Source organism: Pocillopora verrucosa, chromosome 9, assembly GCF_036669915.1.
Source record: "Pocillopora verrucosa isolate sample1 chromosome 9, ASM3666991v2, whole genome shotgun sequence".
NCBI classification, from domain to species: Eukaryota; Metazoa; Cnidaria; class Anthozoa; order Scleractinia; family Pocilloporidae; genus Pocillopora; species Pocillopora verrucosa.
The window spans coordinates 7,240,390-7,246,389 of NC_089320.1; positions in this window are offsets into that span (position 1 = coordinate 7,240,390).

Below are 6,000 nucleotides of genomic sequence, written 5' to 3' on the forward strand. Positions count from 1 at the left end.
TTCTGTATACTTGCTGCTGGACTGGAAACTGGATGTGTTTCTATTTTGCACGCGGTCATTGAGATCAACTTTGATTTTTTTGTGGTTCTGTATGTAAGCTTATGGTATCTGGGGAAATTAAACTGATTTCAAGTATCTGTTAAATTCTCTTTATCTAAATGTGTAACTGCGGCATTCCCACTTAGTGATTTCTTTCCTAGGACGTTCCTAATTACATTTTCGTGTTTTTTCACTCACATTTTTCTTATTGTTTTCGCATACTTTTCACCCACGGCGATTTGTATTCTGTTAGATTTTTCGCATATTTCTTCTTTGTTTGATTTCATTCGTAAACGTTTCTCAAAAAAATTGAACATTGGAGTATCAGAGTGCATTAGGTTAACATCAATTCCTTCACTGCGAACATCTTTTAGTTTTTCTGTCCTTCGTGCTCGCAAGTCACACAACGTTTGTAAGCGTCTTTCCTTGTCCGATTGTATTTCCTCTGTTGTTTGGCGTTTTCCTATTCCTTCTACTTCGTAATAACTTGTAATTATTTATTCCTTTTAGCAACCACGATCAACCGTAATGTAAATAAATTTTATAGCGTTCGCGTGCTGAAACCTGACTTTGTTGGCCGTCACAATATGTTAAACAAATTTCAGCATAGAACCTCATAGATAAAAATCTCTATGTCGCACTTTGTATGAAGAAGTCTATATATCATGCATGCAGTTTCGTCCACCGAGAATTGCTTTTTTATCCTGAAAATATCTATCTTTTTTATTTCATTGGCCATTTCAGAGTTATGTTCATTGTCAAAATTTCTTTTTTCATTTCAAAGCTTAAATAGGGTCAGACCTAAGGGCGCCAACTAAACTCCCATCGCAACTGAAGTCTCCTACAGTACTCATTTAATTTCAGTTCATTTAAGTGGCACTAGGATATCAAGAGGCAAAGACTCTCTATCATGAAACAGGTTTCGTTGAATGTTTTTCTACTTTTTTACGGTCACTGTATCTATGAGAAAAAGTGTTAACTCCAAAAGGGAAATCTACGGCTTAACCAACCGTTTAAGATGTATAAATGGTGCCAAAAGTAGTGTATCTACGGAAGATTAATTATGTCGAGGAAACAATAGACATCATTAGACTTCTTGGCACCTCGCAAAACTCTCGTTAGAGTTTATTTTTGACGAGATTTGTCTAATCTGAAATAGCAAACTTTTTCCTATCTGAATTGTCCTCACGTCACACATGCAAGTTTAGAGAGATTGGACGGTATCTTTCTAAAGTTTTCGCTTTATTTGAAGAAATAAGTAACGCCATTTTCTAATGCTGTGCGATCATGGTTGACTATACTGAGAAATTTTTCGAGCAACAACAAGTTGGTTGGGTCGGAAAAGCTGAGATGACTAAACTTCTGATCGTAGCAGAGGTAGAATAAAATCAAAATTTAGTTTTTTGCAACCATTTCCTTGAGGTGCTAACAGAAATTACAGGTTAAAGAGAAGAAGCATGTTTCCATTGAGAGGCAATTACCACAACAGAATATCGGAACAAAAGGATTTTGTCTTTCAATGTGATCTAAGGGGTGATCAAAATGTTTTGTTCTCCTAACTCGTTAAAGTAATTTATTTTTCATCAACGTTTACTTAAAAACACGCTGTTAAACACTGAAAACACCCGAATGTCCAATATTAGGAATTTTTGTTCAGACCTTTGCAGATGCGCGAGAACTAATCGAACCGCTTCTGAACTGACTACTGTAGGTTAAGTATTCCTTCCACTCGGTAAATATTCTATTCCACTGCTTTTACCTTGTAATTATCCTAATTGGATCTTGATGATAATATTATCATATGGGAATCATCATTGTGTTCAGGGTTAAATGAGATGATGGAAAACTTCTGAAATCTCAGCATATGTAACCAGCTTACCATGGCCATGTGCACCTGCTTATCGAAACTTTTTTCGTGCATAGCCTTATGGAAAACATTCACATTGTGAAATGCCGCTTCCTCGTAAAAGAAGACGACCTTTCAGAGCTTTTTGTCAAAGGAACCAGACAGGATATAAGTTTTTGGAATCTCGGATCCTTTCCAATTTTTGCGTCTCTTTCTTTATTTTTTCTGCGATAAATTTTGGGTAATATTCCATGACGTTCCTTAATTGGATCTACAGTATCTGTGCTGGTTTCAACTTTGACATCGCAGCTAAATCTCTTGAGCGGTGGCAGTATGGTTCGTTGGCCTGTAGGTTTGCAAATAATGCCGGGCGAGCCGTATGCTGCCTTTTCCGAATCCCTCAACTTTGCGCTGCATTGTACTTTCCTTAGTCTGTCCTCTCTGGCCATATTGTCTTTTCTAAACTTTAAATACGATCGAAGAGTATCATGTTGTGGCGAGTCGAATAGCTGTGGCCGGCGTGCTAGCAATGCCTTCGTAAAGTCCTCTGTAGTACTCTGTGTATCTGACCCTTCTTTGTGGTCATCGGTGGTCTGTTTTTGATCAAGATCACCAAACCCTGCCGCAGTTTGTGAGGCTTGCTTATCTCCGGTGTTGTTTTCTTCTTTACCTCTGTTTACGTTTAACAACTGCTGACTACTCTGTCTCTTTTTCAGATGCCTAGGAAGAAAGATATCGTCGTGGTCATCGGAGTCTTTATGTTGAGTGAAGTCAACAGCGTGAGAATCAAACACTTCAACTTTCTTTTGCTGTTGCCATTCGAAAGCAAATTTAGCTGCAAGTTGGTGCGACTCTGGCTCGCTTATTTTCCGGGATAGATTTCTTCCTGCATTGGAAAGTTTGTGCTTTCTTTCCAATATTTCCTGATTTTTCTGCTTGTGTTTTTCATCAATGGTTGGCTGGGGAACATGTTTTTCAGTGGTTGTACTGCATTTGGGGCATTTCACATGTTTATCGCTGTCGCAATTTGAGTCTGCCACTCCAACAGAACCTTCCATGGCGCAAACTAAGTCTTTTTAAAAAAGCAATTGGTTCCTAAGCAATAGTAAAGGTCGGCTCACATAAGCTCAGAAATCTTCATAATAATTGGTTGGGCATTCTGGAAAACGCCGCCTTTTTGGAAATCGGTATTGCAATTTACGTTTCATTTAACATAACAAAAGGTACGGCTTCCTTTGTTTGTGTGTACAAATTAGTGCTTTTGCCGCCAAGCAACTCAGACTACCACATGAAAACAAAGCTAAGAGTGTTAGGCTTGTTTACGATTACTTCATTTCATTTCTTATTTGCTTATGACCCGTTGAAAATAAATACTCCGTGCACATCGTCGGTCGTTAGCGAGAAGGGTCCATTGTTTAAATCAAAACTCAAGTCTCGGTAATTCTTTTTTGCGAATGCACACTGCTCTTGGGGTAAATGATAAAAGTCAAATAATATTCAGCCAAGTGCTCACAGTTAACGCTTAAATCTTGTTCATCGACAGAGTTCTTTGCCGGGTGGATCAATTTTTCACGCTCTCGTTTTTTCGATGTAATTTAATGGCCTTTTCATGCGCAAACGGATTATGGATTTTTCAACTGATTTCCTGTGATACATTCCTCCAACAAAAAAATTTTTATTAGCCAATAAAAACTTAAGCTTGCCATGAAATTATTTCTTTTAACTTTGATTGATATGTGAAGTTCTGTTATCAAATTACCCCCTAGTTCTGTGGCATTAAGTATCAAATAGGATATTTGGATTTTTTTCTTCACGATTCATGTTTTAAAATTCCTGAGTCGCGTCGTTCAAAGCACGATTATCAAACCGGAGGTTAGCCCTAGCAACAATTTTTAATTAGTTTTGTAGCTTTGTAGACATTTTTAATTGTTTTATTTTTTTCCTCCAGTTTCCTTGACGCTTAGATAAAACCTCTCAAAACGTAACCCCAATAAACGCTTTATTTCAAGAGAAATCATGAACAACTTAAACTTTTAATCCAGGATTATTGCTAACCGCCTTTCAAACAACCGAGCCCTCCAAACAGAAATCGAAAAGCCCTGACTTAGACCTCAATCAATAAGATAATCTTTTTGTCTGTAAACTGACCTCAATCCGAGCCAACAAGAAATGTTGGTTTCCATTGGATAAGGTCGCTGCATTAGTTAAAATATTCTTCACTGCTTGGTGCTCCAGCTTGGTTTAGTTCGCTGTCATTAGTTGAGTTCTGTGCTGCAATGGTCACACACAAATAACTAAGAGCAAACTCTTGAATTTCATAGCCCAGTTGAAGCTTGTCTTGATAATTCGACCCTCTTTCGTATTTTTTGTCACTAAACTTGGTCAAAATCTTTTGCTTCGGCTAAAATATTTCGCAGTGTTTTACTCATGCATACAGCACTCTTTTTCCTCAGTAAACGGTTGTGGTGATCTTTTTAATTGTTATTCTGGTACGAAATCATGGGTTCTACATTTGCATCCAATAATCAACTCAGCTTTTCAAGGATTCGATGGCTCTTGATTGGCGGACCTAGCCCATAGCCAAGACACAAAGATTTCGCACCTCGGGCGATAAATCACGTATGTACCTAACATTTGGAGTTGGAGGAGGAGCAATACCAACATCGTACACCTTTTTATTTTTCTGGCGAGTAGTTGTCTTTTTCTGTGGAGTAATTTTGATCACATCTGGAAGAATGAATGATGGCGAACGAGTATATATCGGTTCGTTAAATTCCACAAAAGACTGAGCTTTCTTGAATCGTTGAAAAGGAGTAAAACTTGTTGCATTTTTATAGGTCTGTTGATATTCCCTGTTATTGCTTTTCCACGGACTGCTGGTCGTTAATTGCTCACGCATGTCTTCTTTATGGTCTTCATCGCCTGTAATGGCTGGAAAAGTTCTTCTTTTGAGCTTTATTCTGTTAAAAGAAATTGTCTTCTCGTGACGACCATCCAGCGCCTTGTTGCAGGAGTAGCAAAGAGATGGTAATTTGTCCTGTGAAGACAATTTAGCTCTAAGTAGATCATGGGAGACGCAATTCCTGAAATAAGGCGACAGCTTACTCAGCAGATGATCATTGTGTTGCTTTCTGTAGGGTGATACTAACGCAGCTTTTCTGTGTTCCTTTTGATCGAAGGCTGTCTGCAATTCAGTACCTTTAAAATTACACGGGATTAAAATTCTTAGGAGATTTTTTGATTTTGTCTCCAAGATATTGTGTGGATTTTGTTCGAACCTTGAATTTACTTGAGCGATGGACGACCTTTCCGCTTTCAACATCTGGGCGCGAAGAGACGTAAGTCTGTCGTTAAGCAAGGTACTAGGTTCTTCAGATAACTTTCATAAGCAATTTACCCTTATGACACGATTTCACGTATGCAGAATAGGAAATTTCCATAATTTTTTAAAACCTCTGTTTACATTAAGCCTTTAGCCAATCGCATACTTCACAGAAACCTACTGGGACTAATTTAAAATAGACTTGAACCGCTCTAGTTAATTATTTTGTTTATCAATGATTTTAGTGACAAAGCAGCTGTCCCTTTACAATCAATGTATTAAATTTCGGCCCTTGATGATATCTTTGGGTTCAAGTTTAGTAGCGTTCATACGCGTGATTTTTATGTTCCATTTGTGGGTCAGGCAGTTGTCCTATCAAATGTTCTCGCTTTTGCACAGACCTTTCCATATCTGCGCATTTAAAAAGATACATGCTGATGTATGCGTGGTCTTCTGAGCGGACAGCAATGTCACCCACACGACTATGTAAAGGAAAATGGCTCCTTTGTTCTACTAACCTGACAAATGAACGAGCAAAATCTTAAGATTGATTTTCAATTGAAGTGTTATGACAAATCTATACATGTAACTATGAGAATTGATGGTCAAAGAAAATGACCATTTTCTGCAGCCATGAAGGGGGTAAGTTTTCAAAGAAAAAAAAAAAAATTTTTAACCCATCAAGCCGAAAAAAATTGGTTGTACGACCGTGCGACCGTACGACCGTACGACCGTATGACCGTCTGTGGCCACTATCTTAGCCATTACGTAATGGAAGGGCGAGGGAGAAGGT